Raw genomic sequence first — 25,131 nt, 5'->3', positions numbered from 1 at the left:
CACCTGAAGCTGAAGTAGATTAGTATTGAAGGTCAATACTAGTATTAGTATTGATTAGTATTGAAGGTCAACGATGTTTAACAATTAAACATATATATATATATATGTTCACGGCATGTAAAGTACAGCATAGGGAATAAAGTCAATGGTATTGTAACAGCTATATATGATGTCAGATGGGTAGTAGTCTTGGGGGGGAGGGTTATCACGTGGTGAGGGGTGTGAATGTCTAATCATTATATTATTTTGTAAACCTGAAACTAAGATTAAAAAATAAATAAAATTTTGAAAATAAAATAAAAGGACAGATGAAGAGCTTCCAAGACACGAAAAAGCTAAAGGAGTTCCTCACCACCAAACCAGTATTACAAGGAATGTTAAAGGGACTTCTTTAAGATGGAAAAAAAAAATCAAAAATATGAATAATAAAATGGCAATAAATATCTATCAACAATTAGTTTCAATATAACAGGATTAAATGCTCCAATCAAAAGACGTAGGACAGATGAATGGATAAGAAAACAAAACCCTTAATATGCTGCCTACAAAAGACCAGAATGAAAGTCACACACAAACTGAAATAAAGAGATGGAAAAAGTTATTTCATGAAAATGGAAACAAACAAAAAAGTTTGGGTAGCAACACTTATACCAGACAAAACAGACTTTAAAACAAAGGATATAACAGAGACAAAGAAGGACCCAGTAATCCCAATTCTGGGAATTTACCTGAAGAAATCCAAAACTTCAAGGGGACATGTGCATCTGTATGTTCATTGCAGCATTATTTACAGTGGCCAAGATGTGGAGGCAGCCTGGGTGTCAATCAATGGATGAAAGAATAAAGAGGAGGTGGTACATATATAAAATGGAATATTGCTTGGCCATGGAAGGGAATGGGTTCTTGCCATCTATGGCAACTTTGATGGACCTGGAGGGTATTGTGCTGAGTGGAGTATGTCAGACAAAGAAAGACAGATGCAATGTAATTTTGCTTATATGTTGAATCTAAAGAACAAAATAAACAAACAAACAAAATAAAAACAAACTCATCGATACAGTTGCCAGATTGATGGTTGCCAGATGGGAAGGGGGGTTAAGGGAGTGGGTGAAATGGGGAAGGGTTTAAGAAATACAAATTGGTAGTTACAAAATAGTTCATGAGGATGTAAAGTACAGCACAGGAAATATAGTCAATAATATGATAATAACTATGTTTAGTGCCAGGTGGGTACTACACTAGACCGGGCAATCACTACTTAAATTATGCAAATGTCTAACCATATGCTGTACACCTGGAATTAATATAAAATAATATTGAATGTCAACTGTAATTTAAAAATGAAAAAAGGGGGAAATTGATTGATAGGTCATGTTAATTCTTCCTTAAATGTTTTAAGGAAGATTTTCTGGGACAGGACTTTTATTTATAGGAAGATTTTAAAATAAAAATTGCTTTTTATAGGTATGGGGCAAACTGGGTTTCCTATTTCTTGAGTCAGTCTTGCTAAGTTGTTTCTCGAGGAATTTTTCGAGGAATTTGTTCATTTCACCTAAGTTGTAAAGTTTACTAGCTTAAGTTGTTCATATTTTCTTTTAAAGTTCTGTAGAATCTATGGATATTCCATCTCTCATTCCTCACATTGGTAATTTGTAATTTCTCTTTTTTATTGATTGTCCTTGCTAAGTATTTATCAATTTTATTAACTTTTCACAGACCCAAATTTTGGCTTTGGTAAAATTTTTGTTGGTTATCTCACTATTTCTGCTCTTATTTTTCTAGCTTCTTTAAGTGGAAATTAAGATAGTTGATTTTAAGCCTTTTTTCTACACATTTAAAGCTAATTTTCCTCTAAGCACTGCTTTAGCTGCATCCCACAAATTTTTATTTGTATTTTCACTGTGATTTAGATTAAAATATTTTCTACTTTCCCTTGTGTTTTTGACTTCTAGGTTATTTACAAATGTATTCAATTTTCAAATATTGTTTTCTAGGTAGTGTATTCTAGTGTATTGACTCCTAATATAATTCCTGTGGTCAAGGCTTCAGTCATCTAAAATGCATTGAGACTTGTTTTATGTCACATCATGTGGTCTATCTTGATAAAACTTTCATGTGCATTTGAAAAATTGTTGAGTGTAATGTCCCATAAATGTTAGGTCAAAGTAGTTAATATTATCATTCAGGTCCTCTCTTATTTTTAAAAAATATATGCTGTCAATTCGAGTGGCATTAAAATATCAAACTATGGAAAAAAAAACAAATATCCACAAACTAGATTCATTATGATGTTTAGGACCTACAACAATAGTCATACTATTTTTTCTGGCAAAAAAATATTTATTATATGTTATTTGTATTTAACTAAAAGTAGTAGCACTCTCTTTATTCTTTCCTTTTTTCATAGAGTCAGTTAGGAACCATCAAGGAAGATTACTGAATGTGTGTGTTTGTAATTTCTTTTTCCAAATGAAAAGAGTGATTTTTCTTTTCAAGGATGTAATTTAACAGTTTGATGAATATGGTTTTAGACCAAGTCTAGGAAGGTCAATTATAAGTCCTGGGTCTAGTCAGCAAGAATTCATTAAGCACCAACTGCATACCCTGCACTATGCTAGTAACTGCTAATAGACCAAAGGAGTCAAAAGCATGTCCCTGCCTTTCAGAAGAGAAAACACATATGCATATGTTCCATTGACAAGTATTACTGACCATACTTTACTCACTGCAAGGCACTAAAGGGAAGGACGGCAGCCAAGAAGTCTCAGTTTTTAACAAGGAGCTAACAAAGAAATTAACTGTATGTCATGAATATCACTGAAAAATTACAAATTAATTCCCATTGAACCTTAGTAGAGAAAGCTGGTCAAATCATGGAAGTCTTAAGGAAGTAGGTGGCTTAAAAATAGATCAAGATTATTTCCCAGATAACGTACATTAGTGCATTCACTGCTGATGAAGGAATTGAAAGCAAGGGTCCAAAATTTTCCAGAATAAGTTACTCACTTTCTTGAGAATGACAGAATCTATTCATTCCTCTAATCAAATTAGTTTTGATGACATAAAATAACTTCCGGATTAATGACCACCCAGCACAAAGAACACTGAAGAGTTCTCCGTTCAAGGTTCCTGATGGTAATTTTAGCTGAGGAATCTCAAGACTGAAAGTATCATAAACGTATTACAACAAAAAGAATTGCCCCTCCCACCTCCACCCCACCCACCCACATGTGACTATTGAGCACGCAGAATGAGACTAGTCCACATTGAGTTGTGCTCTAAGTATAAAATACACACTGCACTTCAAAGACTTAAAAAAGAATGTAAAAATATATCAATATTTTTATATCAGTTACCTTTTGAGATAATAATACTTTGGATATATTGAGTGGAATATATATATTACTAAATTATTTTCGTATGTGTCTTTCTACTTTTTACTGTGGATACTAGAAAATTATTGGACAGCACTAGTCTAAAGGCATTCTGAGAAAGAATACTTTTTTGAAGTATTTCATGATAGGAAGGGAGGATAACATTCAGGAACATACACTACTATTTTCACATGATTATCTGATATAAAAATCTTTATATAATGAGCCACTCAATACAGTCCTCCCAATAATGCACAGCTAGGAAAACAAGAGCATCTCCTTATGAAGTGAATCACCTGCCCAATTCTGATATGATAGTAAATGGCATCAGTATTTATGCCTCCCTTTTCTTCTGACTGTCAGAATGTTTGAGCCTAAAATTCAAGTTACTCAACTGCAAGCTTTCATGAGAGGGCCTTGGTTTTCTGGTGCAGTTTATCCCACGCCCTCTTTATTACTTGCCTTGGTTCTGCCCTTATTTTAATGGTTTTATTGTAAGTTGTTTTTTTCCAAAAAAAAAAAAAAAAAAAAGCTTTTTGGAACTAAGTAAAGCTTAATAGCAAATAAGAGCGTGAGTGAACCTCTTACCATGGAGCAGTCAGTGAGGCACCACTCTCCAGAGCATGGGGAGACTCATTCTCCCACTTACAGGTATGAGGTGTGATGTATGCTTAGCAATACTAGGCCAGTGCTCACATTTAGGATCATCAGTACAGAGCTGACCCCATCCATGTCTGTCACTCAAAGCTCAAGGAGATAGATAGGAACATTTGAAGGGCACAGAAAGCTCTGAAGTCATGGAAGCTCCTATAGGTAACATGGTATCGAGTTAGGCAGAGAAAAGAAGGACTATCTGGAATACGTAAAAATCAGATGGTCATTATCACATCTGATCATATTCTGTGACATACCACAGTGTGGAATAAAGGCATAGAGACAGCATCTAAAGATCCAAGGAGACCTAGTAAAGGCCTAATCCCACAAAGAGAGAAAAGCGGACAATTTCCTGACTGTGGAACCACACAGGCTCTTGAGACTAGACCCACAGTAATGGCCTCACAGATGTAGTGGACTCCACAGATTCGAATTGAGAATGAGCTGTAACAGGAGCCCAGCAGTGGTAGCTGGGCCACCAGATGTACCCAGTGAGGAACAGAAAGTCAAAGGCTCTAAATATGCTTCCTATTATTGTTGGGTTCAGTCCAAAGACTTATGGGCTTGACCGCAGGTTCAGGCATCAGTACATTCAGCTCGACTTTGCTCAGGCAGATGCAGGACAAAGAAGGGAGACGGTAGCAGTGCCTCTCTATAAACTGGAGGGATTATATTAGTGCCTATGCAACTCTTATTCCAAAATTAATGTTTCAAGGATATTTAGGCTGCTTAGAAATTAAACAAACAAACAAACAAAAAACCACACTTCAGCAGCTTCCCAAATCTATGAAAAAGCCACTGTTTCCTGTTAATCCCTATTCCTCTACAAAAAGAAAAGAAAAGAAAAGAAAAATCCACTTACATTCTTTCTTAATAGTATTAAATATCCAGCGTAACACAGGCACAATCTTAAGACTGTGGAAAAGTATAGAATGTGTGTAATGTTGTGTAACCTCACGAGTCCTTATAATGGCATTTTAAGGAAACAAATGGGAATGAGAAGTAATAATTTTGTCAGATATTCAGAGAAAGGATAGGACACAGAAAAGATCATGGCCATATAAAAATCAGGACCACACAGTTACTATAAATTACCAGAAGATGAGAAAAAAGGATTGTAAGTCAGCTATAACTTTTGACATTCTGTTATATTTTCTTAAAATGATTTTAAAGGATTTAGCACACAAATAATGTTTTTCTTTCAGAAAATCAAAGTTAATAAAATGTTAAAATTGAAAAATAGTACATAATTTGCCACAATAAAAAAATAAGGAAAAGTCTCAGAATCTGATCAATAATAAATGACCGTTAAATCTAAAATATACTATTTCTATTTTAGCAAAATTCTAAAAAATGGTTCAAGACCCCACGACTTCATCAATTTTAAAAAAGAATGAGTTCAAAAGATAGAAGTGTGACTTTCATATAGTAGATGTAGGTAATTTCAAAATGGCTACTATGTTGATAAAGGTAAATGACACAAACCAAAGCTGCCTACACAAACATTTTGAGATTCTATTTCAGGGAAATTCAGATCATATTAAAAGCTTTAAGAATGTTTTTTGCCCAGTAAATATCCAGCAATACACATAGGTACAAACTCAGACACCCTCCTTAGTCCAATGGCAATTCCTAGGAGGTTTTCCTGACTGAGAAGAGGGGTAAGTTTCAGCAACAACAATAAAGTTAAAATATCCAAATTTCTCAGCTCATATGGTATAAGACCACCTATTCATGGGTTTGTGAAATTTAGATACAACTTAATAAAAATTCTAAGACAACTAAGTTGTCACCATGTGACAAGAACATAAATTCATATTGAGTAACTTTTATAGTGCTTCCTACTAAATACCAACAAAATCAAAATATGTCCCCCAACATATCAGAAATAATATATTTTCTACTTAGTTCCAAGGAAAAAAAGACTATTATAACTTACAGAAATTCAAAATATATGACAATCTGTCACCGAATTAAAATAGATTATAGTAACAAGTGACAATGTATGTACAAAACCCACTGCAGCTATTTGTTTGTCTTCACATACAAAGGCTATTTCTAAACAGGTCAGAGTATAGCTTTGGCTGATGGGTACTGATGGCAGGATATAGTCTGAGAAGAACCCAAGCTGTGTGTAATCCAAAACTCGTTGATTTTTAAATTTGGAATGGATCTTTGAACTTCCATTTGAACATGTGAGAACCCGAGACTCCTGTTACTTTATACATGCTCATTCTTATAAAATGTTTGCCTTTTATGGTTAAGGTATTTTACTGAGTCCGTAATGTGTAGGGCACATTTCCACACTGTGTGGTGGAAATGAGGGAGGGTCAATCACAAGCATTCCACAAGTCCTTTATGCTAATACATGCCCCTCAAACAGAAGCTGGACCTTGCAGGGAATTTTGGGAGACAAGGGAGCAGTAGGGAGTTGCAGAGACATTGGCTTGGGAATGGGAACAAGGCATTCCTGCGTACATATATTCTATAATACTGGCCCTTAACCGAGGATTAGTATAGGGTATTCTAATTGGCTACTTAGTTCTTTTTATTCTCCATGAAACTCCAAAATTTTTAAGGAAAAAACATTTTATTTTGAAATAATTAAAAATTCACAGAAGGTACAAAGAAATGTACTAAGCTGTGTACTCTTGCCCCAGTTCCTCTCCCTACCCCCAGTGTTAACAACTTGCATAACTACAATATCAAAAGTAGGTAATTGGCACTGGTAAAATCCATAAAGCTTATTCACATTTCATCAGTTATACATGTACTTATTCGTATTTGTGCGTATAGCTGTATGCAACTTTATCACATGTGTAGCTTTGAGAAACGACTACCACCATCAAGGCACATAATTGTACCATCATCACAAAACTCCCTAGTGGTACCCTTTTGTGTCCATACCTATTCCCTCCCCTCCCCTCTTACCCCTGGCAACCACAAATCTGTCCTCCATCTCTGTGATTATGTTATTTTATGAATGTTGTATGAATTGATATAAGCAATAATGTGTCCTTTTAAGACAAACTTACTCACTCAGCATAATTTCCTTGAGGTTTTATCCAAGTTATTGCCCATATCGATAGTTTATTATTCTTTATTGCTGAGCAATATTCCATACCATGGATATATCAGTCTGTTTAACCACTCATCCATTTATGACACTTGGTTATTTCCAGTTTTGGGTTATTACTAACAAAGCTGTTAGGAACATTCATGTACAAGTTTCAGTGTAAAAATAAACTGCAAGATTTTTAAGGGGATAACAGTGTCTTATTCATCACTGTATCTCCAACCCTATACAACACATAGTAGGTACTCAAAAATATTTGTTGAAGGAAGAATGAATGAACCATGAAACTGTCTCTAAGTGGCAGAAAATAAAATAGGACTCATCTCATGGGAAAAACATAATTAGTTGGGAGGGAAAATGTCAGCAAGAAGTCCTGGAAGTTGCACTGGCAATTTTAAGACTGAGGCAGTGTTCCAAAGGACACACACACACACACACACACACACACACACACACAGACTTCAATTGGAACAGTTTCCAGTTGGTTTTAAATATTGAGCTTCATATTAAGATGTTGTTTGTATTAATAAGCTACGACTGAACTAAGTTTTAGAAAAGAATTGGGGACACTTCCTATTCTACCCAAGATGGACTAAGAGAGTCTGGATGTACCCTCCATTCCTAAACCAACATTAATAACAACAACAAAATTCTTACAAAATATATGAAACAATGATTTTTAAGACATAGGAAATCAGGTCTTAAAAGACATGGGACAAAGAACAGTGATTCCCTGAGAGATGAGAAGCCAAGGAGATGTATCTTATGCTTATCTTGCTTATTGTTATTTTTTTCTTTAGAGAACAGTTTTTTTATTATTCGTTTCAGGTGTACAAAACAACATAGTGATCAGACATTTACACACCACACAAAGTGATAACTCCAACAAGTCTGCTACCCATCTGACAATGTACATAGCTATTACAATACCATTGACTATACTCCCTGTGCTGTACTTTACATCCTGTGATTACATATATTTTTAAATTACAGCAGACATTCAATACTACTTTATAGTAGTTTCAGGTGTCCAGTGTAGTGGTTAGGCATTTATATAATTTATGAAGGGATACCCCTGATGAGTCAAGTACCCATCTGACACTACATATAGCTTTTACATTATTGACGAGGAGTATATTCCACATACTGTAATCACATCCCTGTGACTATTTTGTAACTACCAATTCATACTTCCCAATCACTTTTTCAGCCAACCTCTCAACCCCTCTCTCAACTAGCAACTGTCAGCTTGTTCTCTGTATCTATGAGTCTATTTCTGTCTTGTTTGTTCATTTATTCTGTTCTTTAAATTCCACATATAAGTGCATCATATGGTATTTGTTTTTCTCAGTATGATTTATTTCACTTAGGATAATACCCTCTAGGTACATCCATGTTGTTGAAACGATAAGATGTCATTCTTTTTTATTGCAGAGTAATATTCCATTGTATGTATATACCACATTTCTTTATCCAATCATCTAGTGGCATTTCGGTTATTTCTGTATCTTGGCTATTGTGAACAGTGCTACAGTAATATAGAGGTGCATATATGTTTTTGAATTAGTGTTTTGGATTTCTTTGGGCAAACACCCAGGAGTGGAATTGCTGGGTCATAAGGTAGTTGTATTTTTAATTTTTTGAGGAATCTCCATACTGTTTTCCACAGTGGCTGCACCAATTTGCAATCCCATCAACAGTGCACAAGGGTTCCCTTTTCTCCACATCCTCACCAACACTCATTTGTTGATTTATTGATTATGGCCATTCTGATAGGAGTGAGGTGGTATCTCATTGTGATTTTTATTTGCATTTCTCTGATGATTTTTTAGTGACATTGAGCATCTTTTCATATGTCTATTGGCCATCTGTATGTCCTCTTTGGAGAAATGCCTATTCAGGTTCTCTGCTCATTTTTAAATTGGATTGTTTGTTTTTTTTATGTTAAGTGGTATAAGTTTTTTAATGAATTTTGGATATTAACCCCTGATCAGATGTATCACTGGCAAATATCTTCTCCCATTCAGTAGGATATCTTTTCGTTTTTATTGATGGTTTCCCTTGCTGTGAAAAAACTTTTTAGTTTGATGTAGTCCCATTTGTTTATTTTTTCTTTTGTTTCCTTTACTCAAGGAAATATATCAGTAAAATAGTACTAAGGGTAATGTCTGAGTGTTTACTTCCTATATTTTCTTCTAGGAGTTTTAGGGTTTCAGATCTTATATTTAAGTCGTTAATCCATTTTGAGTTGTTTCTACTATATGGTGTAAGACGGTGGTCCAGTTTCATTTTTTCGCATGTGTCTGTCCAGTTTTCCCATCATTATTTATTGAATAGAGTGTCTTTATGCAATGTATATTCTTGCTTCCTTTGTCATAGATAAAATGACCAGATAGGCATGGATTTATTTCTGGGGTTTCTGTTCTGCTTCATTGATCTATGTGTCTGTTTTTCTGCCAATACCATGCTGTTTTGATTACTATGACCTTGTAGTATAGTTTGATATCAGGTAATGTGATACCTCCACCTTTGTTCTTCTTTCTCAGGATTGTCGTGACTATTTGGGGTCTTTTATGGTTCCATAAAAATATTAGGATTATTTATTCTAGTTCTTTGAAAAATGCCATTGGTATTTTGATAGAGATTGTATTGAATCTATGGATTGCTTTGTGTAGTATGGACATTTTAACTATATTATGGTAATTCCTACTATCCATGAGCATGGTATACGTTTCCATTTATTTGTATCTTCTTTAATTTCTCTCTTCAATGTCTTATAATTTTCTGAGTACATGTCTTTTACTTACTTGGTTAAATTTATTCCTAGGGTTTTTTTTTTGTTTTTGGGGGGTGTTTTTGGTGGTATTTTTGTTTTGTTTTTTGATGCAGTTATAAATGGGATTGTTTTCTTAATTTCTCTTTCTGATGGTTTGTTATTGGTGTATAAAATGCAACTGATTTCTGAATGTTAATTTTGTATCCTGCTGCTTTACTAAATTTGTTTATCAGTGCTAATAGTTTTTTTTGATGGAATGTTTAGGGTTCTCTATAAATGAGGTCGGACAATTAAGTTCGCAAACTCATCCTAGAAAAAGTGCTACATACCTCATTGCTGAATATCACTACAATCACCTTCAAAGCATTCCCCTTGGGAGGAAGTTATGCACCAACACCAGTGCCTAGTCCACCCTTCAAAGCAATTTTGGAACTCTTTCTGGACTGGCCATCAGAGCTGTCATTGTATTACCCTCGATGTCCTGAATGTCATCAAAATATCTTCCATTCAATATTTTCTTTATCTTTGGATAAAGAAAGAAGTCATTGGGGGGGGAGGCCAGATTAGGTGAGTAGGGAGGGTGTTCCAATACAGTTATTTGTTTACTGGGTAAAAACTCCCTCACAGACAGTGCCGTGTGAGCTGGTGCATTGTTGTGATGCAAGAGCCATGAATTGTTGGCAAAAAGTTCAGGTCATCTACCTTTTTCATGCAGGCCTTTTCAGCACTTCCAAATAGTAAACCTGGTTAACTGTTTGTCCAGTTGGTACAAATTCATAATGAATAATCCCTCTGATATCAAAAAAGGTTGGCAACATCGTTGCAACAAGTTCGCAAACTTAATTGTCAGACCTTGTATAGTATCATGTCATCTGCAAGTAATGACAGTTTTACTTCTTCTTTTCCTATTTGGATGCCTTTTATTTCTTTTTCTTGGCTGGCGTGGCTACAATTTCCTGTTAAATAAAAGTGTTGAAAATGGACATCCTTGTATTATTTTTCCTGATCTTAAGGAGAATGCTTTTAGCTTTCCCCACTGAATATATTAGCTGTGAGTTTGTCATATATGTCCTTTTTGTTGAGACATGTTCCCTCTATTCTCACTTTGCTGAGAGTTTTTATCAGAAGTGGATGCTGGATTTTCTCAAATGCTTTTTCTGTACCTATTGATGTGACCATATGATTTTTATTTTTCATTTTGTTTGTGTGGTGTATCACGTTGATTTCTGGATATTGAAGCAAACTTGCATACTAGGAATGAATCCCACTTGATTGTGGTATATGATCTTTTTAATGTACTGCTGAATGCTGTTTGCTAATATTTTGTTGAGGATTTTGGCATCTATGTTCATTAGGGATAATAGCCTACAGTTTTGTTTTTTTGTAAAGTCATTTTCTGTTTTTGGAATCAGGATAATGGTGGCTTTGTAGAATGAAGTTTGGAGCCTTCTCTACTCTTAAATTTTTTTAATAGTTTGAGAAGAATGGGTGTTAAATCTTTGAATGTTTGGTAAAATTTACCTGTGAAGCCATCTGGTCCAGGACTTTTGTTTATTTGTAGCTTGTTGATTACTGATTCAATTTCCTTAGTAGTAATCGGTCTGTTTAGGTTTTCCGCTTCTTCTTGATTCAGCCTTGAAAGATTGTATGCTTCTAGGAATTTATCCATTTCTTCCAGGTTGTTCAATTTGTTGGTGTATAGTTGCTCATAATATTCTCTTAATATTTTTTGTTTTTCTGTAGTGTCCATTGTCACTTCTTGTCTTTCCTTTCTGATTTTATTTGTTTGATCCTCTCTCATTTTTTCTTGATAAGTCTGGTTAAAGGTTTGTCAATTTTGTTTATTTTTTCAAAAAACCAGCTGTTGGATTCGTTGATCTTTTTTATTCTTTTTTTTTTTTATCCTCTATTTCATTTATTTCCACTCTGATCTATATTATTTCCTTCCTTTTACTCTCATTGGGCTTCACTTGCTGTTCATTTTTCCATTTCCCTTAGGTGCAAACTTAGATTGTTTATCTGATAATTTTCTTGTTTCTTTAGGTAGGCCTGCATTGCTCTTAGGAAAATTCACTGTGTCCCATAGATTTAGGGTTGTCGTGTTTTCATTTTCATTTGTCTTAAGGTATCTTTTGATTTCTTCCTTTATCTCATTGTTGACCTATTCATTATTCAGTAGCATGTTATTTAGCCTCCATGTGTTTGTGTATTTTTCAGTTTTTTTATTTCTAATTGATTTCTAGTTTCATACTATTATGGTCAGAGAAGATGCTTGATATGATTTCAATCTTCTTAACTTTATTGAGACTTGTATTGTGGCCTACCATATGGTCTATCTTGGAAAATGTTCCATTTGCACTTTAAAAGAGAGTATATTCTGCTGCTTTGAGGTGAAATGCTCTAAAAATATCAATTAAATCCATCTGGTCTAGTTTGTCATTTAAAGCCACTGCTTCCTTCTTGCTTTTCTGTCAGAAAGATCTGTCCATTTGTGTCAGTGAAATGTTCAAGTCCCCTACTATGATAGTGTTACTGTCGATCTCTGCCTTTATGTGAGTCAATATTTGTTTTATATATTTAGATGCTCCTATGTTGGGTGCATAGATGTTTACTAGGGTTATGTCCTCTTGTTGGATTGATCCCTTCATCATTATGCAATGCCCTTCTTTGTCTATTAGTATAGTCTGCATTTTAAAGTCTATTTTGTCCGATATAAATATTGCTACCCAAGTTTTTTTCTCATTTCCATTTGCATGAAGTATCTTTTTCCATCCCTTTACTTTCAATCTATGTGTGTCTTTCAATCTGAGGTGTGTCTCTTGTAGATAGCATATGTATGTGTCTTGTTTTCTTGTCCATTTAGCTATCCTATGTCTTTTGATTGGCGCATTTAATCCATTGACATAAAAGTGATTATTGATGGGTACGGAGTTATTGCCATTTTATTATTCATATATTTGCTCCTCTTTTGTGTGTTTCCTTGTTTTCCCCATTCTTCTTTTTTTAAGAAGTCCCTTTAACATTTCCTGTAATACTGGCTTGGTGGTAATGAATTCCTTTAGCTTTCTCTTCTCTGGGAAGATTTTTATCTCTCCTTCAATTTTAAACGATAGCCTGATGACTAGAATAGTCTTGACTGTAGGCCCTTGCTTTTCATCACTTTGAATATATCCTGGCACTCCCTTTGGCCTGCAAAGTTTCTGTTAATTAGCTGATAGTCTTATGGGAGCTCCCTTATAAGTTATTAATTGCCTTTCTCTTGCTGCTTTTAGGATTCTCTGTTTGTCTTTAACTTTTACCATTTTAATTATAATGTATCTTGGTGTGGGCCGGTTTCGGTTCATCTTGTGTGGGACTTTCTGTACTTCCTGGGCTTGTATGTCTATTTCCTTCACCAGGTTAGGGAAGTTTTCAGTCATTATACCTTCAAATAGGTTCTTTATCCCCTGCTCCTTCTCTTCTCCTTCTGGTACTCTTATGATGCAAATGTTGTCATGCTTGATGTTGTCCCAGATGTCTCTTAAACTATCTTTATTCTTTTTTATTCTTTTTTTCTCTTTGTTTTTCCAATTGAGCATTTTTTGCTACCTTGTCTTCTAAATCACTGATTCGATCCTCTGCTTCATCTAAGCTACTGTTGATTCCTTCTAGTGTATTCTTCATTTCAGTTATTGTATTATTTATTTCTGACTGGTTTTTAGTTTATGGTTTCTATGTCTTTTTTATGCTTACTATCGCTTTGTTGAAGTTCTCACTAATTTTTTTAAACATTCTTATAACCAGTGTTTTAACCTCTGTCTTTGGTAGGTTTGTTGCCTCCATTCCATTTAGTTCTTTTTCTGGAGGTTTTTCTGTTCTTTTAATGGAGACATGTTTGTTTCTTCATCTGGCTGCCTGTCTATGTTTGCTTCTAGGTATTAGGTGTATCTCCTATGCCTCTCAGTCTTTGCCCGGTGGCCTGATATAGTATGTGTCCTGTGTGGTGCAGTAGCGCAGTCTCCCTGATCACCTGTGCATGTATTCCAGGAGTGTTCCTTGTGTGTGTTGTATGTATTCTCCTGTTTTAGTTGAGCCTTGATTACTTTTGGGGTTTCCAAGGGTGGGATTAACTCCCAGGCTGACTGGCTGTGAGGACTGGCTATGCCCACAGTGTATGAGGGGCTGTGTGGAGGCTGACCCCAGTGGATTCACCCCAGTGGGCTCTTGTGCCTGTTGAGACCACTCTTTGGATGTGCCACTTGTCAGGCTAACCAGGTAGTGCTATGGTGTGGTCTGAAGCTGGCCTCTGTGTGTGTCGTTTTTGGTGTCTTTTGGGAGAGGCTCTCATGCAGGCCAATTTCAGCCTTGCATGTGATGGGCCTGGGGCTACCTGGTAGAAGCTACAAAGCTGTATGTATTTGTTTGCTGCCTGTGTTGGACCTGTAGGCATGTGGTCTGAGGCTGGATGCTATCAGGATTGGGCCTGGGGCAGCTTAGCAAAAAGGCCCAGGGCCCCTCTAGGCCTGTTACCACCTGCCAGCTTCCCACAAGGCTCATCTGTTGAAAGAGCTTCCTTAGGTGCATAGGCTGGGCTGGTTGACCCAGCGTTGAGAGTGTCCCTGACGATGCAGCATTAGCTGGGTATGGTGGGGTTTCAGGGAGTTACACAGTACGTGCTGTAGTTTTTACAAAGTTAATGTAAATTCGGTTCGTGCACCAGTGCCAGGCCAGTGACCACTTCGCTAAATGCCCTGAGAACACCATGGCCAACCACTGCTCCCCTCAGGCCCACAGATCTATAGTAGCTGCCCAAGAGAGGCTGCAGTACAAATTGTGGTTGGCTACCCACCATCAAAAGTCCTCCACACTGCTGTGGGCCTTCCACTGCTCTAAAAGGCTTCCACAACTTGTGGGGTGGGGTTGGCCACCCAGGAGTTGAGAGTGCCACCATGATGCAACACTAGCTGAGTGGGGAGAGGACCCAGGGTGTCACCAAGTTGGTGCACACACATGGATTTTATTATACCAGACCAATGCAGTCTCAGATTTGGCCCTTTGGGGGAGGGTTCAACATAGAAAAGATGGTACCCTCCTATAGGCTACACGTGATGCAGGCTCCACACAGGGACAATGGCAGCTGTCCCTCCAGTGCTCACCCCAATGCCACAAAACTCAGTCTTTCCCCACATGTGTCTGGAGCCTCTTGAGTTGCTGCCCCTCCACCAGAGCTCAGGTGAGTGTTTGCAAGATCAGTGAATCTGTGTGTGGACCTTTTAAAAGGGTATCTGTGTTCCCAGCCACTTCCCATCTCACCGGGATGGGGGAACAGAGTCCTCACTGATTTTCACTGCCAAATGTTGTGGGGACTCCTCTTCCAGGCACAGGACCCCTTGGCTGAGGAGCCTGGTGTACGGCTGGAACCCCTCCCTTTTCATAGGGAACCTTTCATCGAGGTGTCCCTTCCAGTGTTCACCTACTACCTGTGCATTTGAGGTCAGCTTGTTTCATGTCTCTACCCCTCCTCCTAGTTTCAACGTGGCTGCTTCTTTATATCCTTAGTTATTGGGGGTTCTGTTCAGCTAGACTTCAGATGATTCTAGAGGTTGACTGTTCTGTAATTTATTTATAATTTTGATGTGATCCTGAGAGACAGCTGGCCTAGCATTTACCTAATCCACCATCTTCCCTGGTACTTCTTGGTTACTGTTTTGAGGGTTTCTTGGCAGTGGCACAGGGAGGGTAACTCAAGAGAGGCAAACTGCCTGAGTTGAGGAAACAAAACTGAAAGTATGGGAGAATAAGATGACTACCATTCACAGGACAGAGCACTTGGCAGAGAGCTGTTGTACAGAGAAAGATCTTCTGAGATCTAGAGAGTCCCATTCAAGAATTTAGCAGTGTGCTGATCTGGGCAAATGTGTGAGAAAACTACCCAAGGCTGGACATTCCTTTACCCTGAGGAATAAATCGATGTAAACAATGATTGATACCTTCTAACACCACAAATAATGAGAGAACCAGTAATCTTGCCCAGCCTCCTCCAAATGAATTTGGTCAAGTTGCTAGTCCTAATTACCAGTTAATAAGAAAGACATGGGACAGAGGAGTTTATTTAACAACTCCACAGAAATGCATTAGCAAATACAAACCATGGAAAGCTCTACAGTACAAACAATCCAGTTTCTTCAACAAATAAGGAAAAATAAATAGAAACCTTTAGATTAAAAGAAAAGAGAAATATCAACCAACTGCAATGCATGGATCTTATTTGTATTCTGTTTCAAACAGTAAAAAGTACTCATAAAAATTGACTGGGAAAATTTGAATACTGATTGTATATTTTTGATAACAATAAGGAAATACTGAGCTTTTAGATACAGTTCATTTTTTAGATGTGGTTCATATTTTCAGTTAAAAAACAAGTCCTAATCTTTTAAAGATACCTCTGAAATATTAAAGGATGAAATAATGTCAGGTCAGGGATTGGCTTCAGAAAAATTTGGGGTGGAGTGGAGGGTAGAAATGAAGAAACAAAATTGCCCACGAGATGATAGTTATTGAAGGTAGGTGTAGTTGAATGGAAGTTCGTTATGTTATTCTCTCTATTTTTTAATATGCTTGGAATTTTCATAATAAAAATTTAGATGAATGTTAAAGTACATAAATAATTACATAATAAATTGAAGCAGCGGTTAAGGACTCAGATGTCATGCTCTATGTTTCTGAATGAAAACTATTTCTCAGGAATTAGAGATACCAGAGATAACATTTACAAGGACAACGAAGACTGATTTGTAAGATTCCCTTAATGGAGACCACGTTTTCTCCACACAGGTCATTGGCTTTTAAGGATAGACATTTTTGCTGAAAATAGATCTGGCAGTACACAAGTGGTTGACTATCTAATTGAAGACATCAAAGGAGACCAGAAAACTGGGTCTATAAATGTGGTTGTTATTCCTTCCTGTTCTTCTAATAAGGCTAGGTTTATGAGAAGTCTAATAGAGCACATGGCTGCTATCCTTCCAACAGGATCTTTGCAATACAACTCATCCAAATCAATTTTGCCATTCCCACATTTCCTGTTCACTTATTGCTCTCAATTCTACTTTCCACTCACATTTCGTTTGTTTGTTTGTTTGTTTGTTTGTTTGTTTGTTTGTTTGTTTTTGAGGTGAGGAAGAAGAATCTTTGGAGATATCAAAAAATTTTTCTGGGGTCAAATAGTTCATTAAAAGGTATGCTTTATCTAGAATCTGGTTGTTTTGCAATAAGACAGACACTCAGAGTCGATTATCCAAGGTTCTGCCAAAAGAAAAAGAAAAAGTATCCTCTCTCTTAACTGATTTGAATCCTACCCATCCAAAAGGATATGCCCAAATCCAATAAATGGAGTCCCTAAGAAGATGCGTGTTATATCTTCTATTTCCAAAAAATCTCTCATGGTCTCTAGTTCAGTATCCTACAAATAATCAATAACCCACGAAGTAAATTTTAAATTCTCAGTATATTTTTAGGTAATTATTATGTCTATAATATTACTGTACATTAATAATATTATCAAAATAACATCATGCATCCTAATGTTCATTTTTACTAAATGCCTGAAAAGGCCACAGGAGCAGATTTAAAACCTGATATGTGCTTTGGGAGCAGAATTAGCTTTGGGGAATCAAGGCTATTGAGGATTTTTGTAGGCTGGTTACATTTTGGGAATTATTTGCAAGAATGTACTGCAGAAGTTGTAACTGAACTTTTCAAAATATTTATCACCATAGTAAGAACTTTTTTTAGTGTTTTTTGTTTTAGACACAGTCTTGTTTGCAATGGCCATTTAAAAGTTGCTACCCCGGGCTTACAAAACAATGTTATAGTGTCTTCCCATCAACAATATTAAAAACATTCATCTCTGGGAAAATGTTATAAAGCAGTTCCACTGCAATGATAATTCAAATATTAAAGTAAATATAAAAATGATATTGTATGATACAATACCAACGGATTAGAAATTCTTTTCAAGAAAGTATTTAAAATTCTGATGAAAGCAAAATACTAGTACAGTAGACACTAGTCATATGTGGCCTGTGTAAATTTAATTAAATTTAAACGAAATTCAAAATTTAGTTTCTCCATTGCACTACTCACATTTCAAGTGCTCAGTAGCCACATGTGGCTACAGGTTACCATATTGGACAATGCAGATATAGAACATATCCATCATCACAGAAAGTTCTATTGAATAGTGATGGTCTTTGTTAGAGAGACCACTACTGATGAATGGATATGTAGATATTAATTTGTTTCTATTAAGTCATTTTTCCTTTGTTATAGGAGGTTGAATTAAACCTATCAAATTTAAATGATTTTTCTAGAAAATTTATATTATAAAGTAAAAAGTTAAAAATGTGCCACAATCATTGCAGTATAGATTTTCTTTATTCTCTCACTACAAGAAGAATGGAATTTCAAAAGATTCCATTTCCTCAAGATAGGGAATTATAGCATTAGCCAGTCTTCCCCTTCAATTTGCATTTTCTTTCTTTATAAAGATCTATTCTAACCACGCTCTGCTTCCAAGTTTACCCAACAACGGCCCAACCTTTATTTTGTGGCAAGGAATTCCTATTTTAGAGGGCAGTACTTCAGGCCTCAAGCTCCACACTTGAGAAATTTGTTACTAACATAAAAAACTCACTTCCTAGCCAGGTCCTCCTACCAAGTGAGGAAGTTTTTTGTTACACCCTTCCCAAGTTCCAGCAAATTCCTTAGTTTAACACAACTTCTCATCTCCCAATTCAGAAAGATGCATTTTGTAACATATATAAAAAGACAGAAACATGGAAATGAATAAGCAATACAATTTGACATCCTCATGTAAGAAAGTGAAATGCTCCTGAAGTTAGACCTGAATATGAAGCTCTGCCTGGTCTGATACAGCAGAGAAACTGTGAGTGAGATCATCTCTACCATTTATGCTTAGAAAGGAACCATGGTGCAGAGGAAAGATAGAAATACAAGAGTAACAAAAGTAAATGAAAATAATATGAAAAACTCCCAAACCACAGGGCTAAACCAGTTGAATTTAAATGCAACTTCTTTAAACCTTGATGAAACATAAAATGTCCGTATTTAAAAAGACTAGATAAACCAGATAGCTGATCCAGATGGCTAAAAAAAGATCTATAATTACATGAGTATACAGAGAATTTTAAGTATTTTCACAAAAAAGTAAAGAATAATGAATAATCATTTAGTATTGAAAATATTTTATTTTAAAAGTAGGTAGTACAACTACAAAAAAATAATAAAGTCCAGGTTTATAAATACTTAATAGAAAATTCCAAATATTTTAGAAATTGATCATTTTCCAGAATAACATTTTATTTGGAAACTAAATTTCCACAGCAGATTCCATAGTTCTAAAAATTAATTAAAACTTTGAAATTAGCTATTAAAAATGTACATTCATTTGGGGGAAAAAAAAGAAGAAAAGAATATACCAACCTTCCAACCTTTTTTTTCTACAGATTTTTGCATCTTGGAAATTACACTTGCTTTCAAGATTCTTTGCATTGTTTAAATTTGTAACCTCATCTCTTTGTTCACTTGCTCACTCTCCAAGAAAGTCTAAAACCCAATAAATTGCTATAAATGTTTACCAATAAAATATTATTTTCCAAGCTGTTTTTTCTTAATTTTTTAAATCTAAAGAGTTTTATTACAATTAGGTAACTATTCTTGGCACAAGGCCTCTGAAACATTGTTTCTCAGACACTAATGGGTCTTGGAAAAGTTTGAAACTCTCAATTCATTAGGACTTTGAGTAGCTGTTTTGTATCTAAGAATGAGAATTGATGGAGAGTTTGGAACTAAACACATAATTTTATGAAATATGATGAAAACATAAGCATTTTGTTATGACGCACATAACAATCAAGAACCTGTTTCTTTTTAGCTAACTCCTAAAAAGTACCTCCTGTATAATTATTAAATAAAAACACTCACTTATTCAGTACTCAGCTAGCTTTTAAACTCTGAATAAGAGAAGTACACACTGAGAGAGGTACTTACATGGTTTCCTTGGATACTGGATGATGCCATTCAGGTCTATGTTTTTATCTGAAAGTGGTGCCCTGTGGAGAAATGAGGCTTGGTGAGTGGCTGTTTATACATAGTAAGTAAATAGGAACTTTGTTTATTTTTACAAAGCATTTTTTTTTTATTTTGACCCAGATTTCTTTTTCTCATCACACCCAACCCTTGTAAGTAGCAATAATATGGTAGAACAGGTACTTTGCACAACTCTTTTTAACACCACTTAAGAAATTGTAATTATTAAAGAGAAGCTCAAAATGCTTTAGCTAAGCACATTACTCCTTGGGCTACTTAAATATCTTGACTACTATATTTATGTCAAACATATAAATGAACACTGCCTGCCTCTATTTTCCTTCAAAAGGAATTGTTCTCAAACTATCAGTAACGAAATTAATGTTTAAAAAATTCACATAAATGATAAATGTCCTTACCTTAATCAAAGAGTAGGAGAATGCTAGCTTTAGCCAGCTCCTAAACACCCACAGACATTAGCTGCCATTTTAAATGTTGTAGTGGGATCCTAGATTCCCAATAGTTTAAGTGCTATGAGCATACAATTTTGACATTCAGTCTCTCAGAACTACATGCTTTCTAATTTTGGTAGCGTGATTAATCCCTCTTATGTGATAAGTTTTAACCTTCTAATATTTCTTTGAATCCAAAGGAACAAATGAGCTACAGCAAAGAATGGCAACTAACTTGAATGCTTAACACAATTTAATAACCTGAAATGAAGGAAGTGTATGGTATGTTTCCATTAAAAAGTTTCCAGCCACAATTAATTGAACAAAAACTTGTCTTGTTCCAAGATTATTCTTGGAAATGTAATTTTGAAGTCTGTGTGAAATAAGGAAACTTACTTTTATACCATGTGAAAGCAATCTCATTTTTTTAGGAATGATTTTTGGATAGACTTCCGATTTGATATTTTCCATTTGAACTAGCAGTCTAGGGGCTTGCAAGGGGGGAGGGGAGGGAAGCAGTTCTGTGTTCTTTTGCCAGCACTGACAAAGGTCTGGTTGTCAGTGATACCTTTACAGCTAAATTTACTCCAGAGTGACAGGAACAGGTGCACCTCGGCCTGCCAGACACTTGTGCACAGGGATCACGCATCTTACGGCTTGACGATCAAGGGGGGAAAGCCTGGGTCTTCATAGAAAAGGAGAGGAGGCAAGCGCAGCCCAAACTGGGGGGTTTCTCTTCAAAGCCAGCTGGTCTGGCTTTATTCTACAGGAATTTTTTTACCTGTCAGAGTTTGGACAACAAAGCCCTCAGCAGGTGCTGACGGGTACAACTTCCTGGAGAAGCAGAAAGGCACTGGTGAGTTTCAATTGCCAAAATATATTTTTTAATTTCTAAAAGTTTATTTTCTTATCTTAGAAGAGGCACTGCTGAGGTACCTACATTCAGAAAGCTAATGAGACCATCGGAATCAGAGCCACCTAACTCAACAATGTGTTTACCTGGTATAGAAAGTAGAGCAGTTACCATTTGACAATTTTCTGGATTTTTTTTTTAAAGTTTTTTTTAAAGGAAATACTTTATAATTTAATGTTGGTCTCTTTCATTACTATCTTCAATATCTGAAAGATGAGAATTAATTACATATATGATATTAAACTATTTAAATAAACACATAAATATCATTTCTTTTTTCTAACTCTGTCATCATCTATTCCGAATAAAATGTTATTTTTCAATAAATCTCCAAATAAAAATGTAAAATGGTACATGCTCTTTTCAAATGTTTCATGTGCTAGTATTTTTTATGTGTTCATGTGACAGGAATGTGATTAGAGAAAATATGAAATTAATTTTATTTTTAATACATTTTTAAAATGTATTATACAGAATATTTCATAATTAAAAGTGGCAACATTTTCTCATTACTTTACAAAGAGTTTCTTTAGAGAAAAATCATTGGAATAAACAACCAAGACAGTACTAAAGCATGTTTTTACGTCATTGATTTCCAAAATTAGTACATTTATATATTTGGTATTTTTATTTTGTGAAATCAAAAGTTTAGGCAAAAATATTTTTTTTCGGAATAGGATTTTAATTAATGCAAAACATGGAAAAACGAAACCACATGTTAGGATATATTTTTAAAAAGTGATTCTATTTCAAGGACTCATTCTTTTAACTATGCTTCACAGCATTTCTCTACAAATTGTTGTATTATAGCAAATTGAAAACATTTATTTAAGCAAGTAAGGAGCTCAAAGCTAGGGACTATACATCGTAAACATATGAAACCATTTTAATAACCAAATTCAATATTCACAAGCAACATGGGCTAATGCATGTAAAACACACACAGCATACATTGATCAAGAATGCTATAAATTATTATGTATAAAATCAATTTTCTGGGCTGTGGGGGGTAGAATTTGTGCTTAAGAAGAGAAAGGCCCCTACCAATATAAATTACTAATATTATGAAGCAATTATTTTATTCTAATGATCCCATCAATAATTTTCAATCTACATGTTTAATACATAGTTATATAGTCGGAAAACAAAATCTATCTTTCTTAAATGACCACTATATCTGAAACAATTTTCAAATCAATGCTGACACAGATATGCCACCAATTTATAAGTATCATACTCCTTTAGTATGACTTAATTGCTATTTAAAATTATGAAATATTTGTGATTTTAAAAACTACCAGAATTGATCCAACCAAAAAAAAAAAAACCTAATATTTTTAAAACATACTATTATCTATATTTTAATGGACCCATATTTTAAAAAATTAAAACCCAAATTTGATTTTCTTTATAAATGATTACATGTAGAATATGGTTCAGGAAATCAAAGCATATTTTACTTTTAAACAGGAATATATTGTGGTTTCAAGCTGCTATTTTTGTGTGATATTTTTCTTCATTATATTGATTCTGGCACCTGAATAACCATGCTCACTAAATTTTTTAGATAACTTCATTAGTCCTTTAAAGAATGAGTAGTACCCCATGTACTTGATGATTTCTTTTTATTTATCTGGTCCGTTAAACACTATATTCCTAAAGAATCAGATCACTCACTTTTAGGGATAACTAATTACTGCAAAACTGAACATACACTCTTAAATCAACTTCGGAAGTACATTTCTGTGCATTACTATCAGCTATAATTATTGTACTGTTTGTCATTAACACCAAGTATAAGCAGTACAAAAGCTTCTTCCAAACTATTTTTATGACACTTGTGAATTATTAAAGTATGACTGGAACTATTCGTAACAATGTTAGGTATAGCTTAAATATTTCTAAATAACTAAAGTTTATGATTTTAACCACACCCTAAATTGTGACTTAACCTAAAATTCCATGATTGTTTTCTTTTAATTATGAGAAGCTTTAATCCATAGTTTGACACGTAGCTACATGTTTGTCCTTCTCTGACATACTTTCAATTTTCATGTCTGGAAAATACCTATGCCAACTCCCTCAATGTATGGGAACCGTTTCTTTTAATAAGTCCTAGTCAGAAATTGTGGATTAAAGTTGCAATAACTCATATGTTCCCCAAAAGGTTAATTTGGAAACCTATGCACTTTAAGCATTATTTACAATACATCTTCATATCTTAAGGACAGCTTATTTATAGTGAAGAACATATAATTATTCCCCTAATTTGGAAAGACATTTGAAAAACATTTTATCTTATGTATTCATAAGGACAATCTTGACTCTCCAGCAACTAACTTCAGTAAATTATATTGTGAACATCAATCTGTTTAATTTCAGGACATCAGATTTTCCAGCTAAAATGTTTTTTCTTATAGGTATTTAAAGAAACAAAAGTATTTTGGCAGCTTTATGTGTGTCTCCTCATTAACCAGCCACCTGACTGACAGCTGTCAACTGTCCTTGGGCCAAATGTAACCCAGTAAAGATAAAAATTACATATTACTCATCCCTGTTGATAATACCTGGTGCCAGTAGATTTTCAAGTAGGAAAATAGGACTAATTAGACTGTACGTATAAAGAAGTAAAAGGGAAGTCATTTCAACCACCTACCATTCCTCCTTTGTCATTAACTTATTTCTCCTTCTTTATTTATCCCACTTCTCTTGATGTCCATATCTCACACCTACAAAGAGTTAATTTCCTTAAAGGAAATTCAGATGTATGTAACAAGTGTATGTCCATGAAAATACAGGGCAGCCAAGTAATGAAACCCACACATTTCTTTCAATCAAATCTTCTTTTGAGCTCATGAAACCTTTGAGTTGTGGGAAAGAGTCTTTGAAGCTTTCTACTACTCATTTTAAAGAAAATGAAACGGAAGCACAAAAATGAAATTTACCCAAGGTAACCAACATGAAGATGTAGATGGAGACTTGGGTCTGTCTCCCAAATTCAAATCCAGTGATTTTTTTTCTATTAGTCTTTAAACATATGGACTATCAAACTATGAGTAAAATTAATGAAAAATTAATTGTAGTTACATTCCTTTGGAGAACTGTTTTCAGTCGCCAAACTTAATATCTTATTAAAGAAATAAACAATTTTATCAGAGCATATTAAAATGTAGTTTTTTAAAAGAGTATAAACACATAAAAACATCTAAAGTATAAATTCTGTTTTTGATTCTCTTTACCATTTAAACTGATTTGCACACTGAAAATATTTATAGTGTATGTGAAATAGCAGAAATTAAAAAAAAAATCAGTGGCAATATATATTTTTAGAAGATGAATGCAGAAATGAAAACTGGAGGTTGAAATTTTTTGAAATATTAGGGGATAATTAAAAATACCAAATATATCAAAGCATAAGCATATGTATAATACTCAAGTGCAGTATATTACACAGTTCATATAACTGACTCAACAACTTCTATGTATTTGTGTGTGTGTGTGTGTGTGTGTGTGTGTGTGTGTGGTTGTGTGTATAATTACCAAACCTTCTGAACCCCAAAGGCCTCATCAGCAAATGCTTCCTAACAGCTCAGAAATTCTATGACTCAATAATCCTGTGTTAATATAAGTATCTTACATTTATTCATATAATTGTTAATTATATGAATATTTTATATTGCTATAATTTGTCAATAACGCTATATACAACATACTGATTCAGTCAAGGTCATGAAAGTATATTCAAACTAAATATACTCAATTATTTTGGGACCCTCCAGAAAAGACAGGAGATATCT

The 25,131-nt window shown here is 34.8% G+C and overlaps 1 protein-coding gene and 1 long non-coding RNA gene across 8 annotated transcripts in view; one reads left to right on the top strand and one right to left on the bottom strand.

Annotated features, from left to right (window-relative positions):
* LOC117024678 (uncharacterized) overlaps positions 1–25,131 on the bottom strand; it is a 233,527-nt gene that overhangs the window by 198,278 nt on the left and 10,118 nt on the right. Inside the window, exons 1-2 of one of the 2 annotated variants that reach the window (XR_004423492.1) lie at positions 20,389–20,452; positions 19,931–19,992 (exon numbers count right to left, since the gene is read on the bottom strand). This is a non-coding gene — a long non-coding RNA (uncharacterized LOC117024678). Of the gene's footprint in view, positions 1–19,930; positions 19,993–20,388; positions 20,453–25,131 lie in introns of those variants that run through there. The other variant, XR_004423491.1, reaches the window with a different exon arrangement.
* The window catches only part of MEF2C (myocyte enhancer factor 2C), a 168,131-nt gene continuing 164,056 nt past the window's right edge, over positions 21,057–25,131 (top strand). For 3 of the 6 annotated variants that reach the window (XM_033110069.1, XM_033110067.1, XM_033110065.1), the window contains exon 1: positions 21,112–21,277. The gene's annotated coding sequence lies outside the window, so the exon portion shown is untranslated. Of the gene's footprint in view, positions 21,278–25,131 lie in introns of all 6 variants that reach the window. The other 3 variants (XM_033110080.1, XM_033110076.1, XM_033110083.1) reach the window with 2 other exon arrangements.

Source organism: Rhinolophus ferrumequinum, chromosome 7 (assembly GCF_004115265.2).
Source record: "Rhinolophus ferrumequinum isolate MPI-CBG mRhiFer1 chromosome 7, mRhiFer1_v1.p, whole genome shotgun sequence".
NCBI classification, from domain to species: Eukaryota; Metazoa; Chordata; class Mammalia; order Chiroptera; family Rhinolophidae; genus Rhinolophus; species Rhinolophus ferrumequinum.
The sequence above is the reverse complement of the archived record's forward strand: the minus strand, read 5'-3'. Positions and strand labels throughout refer to the sequence as shown.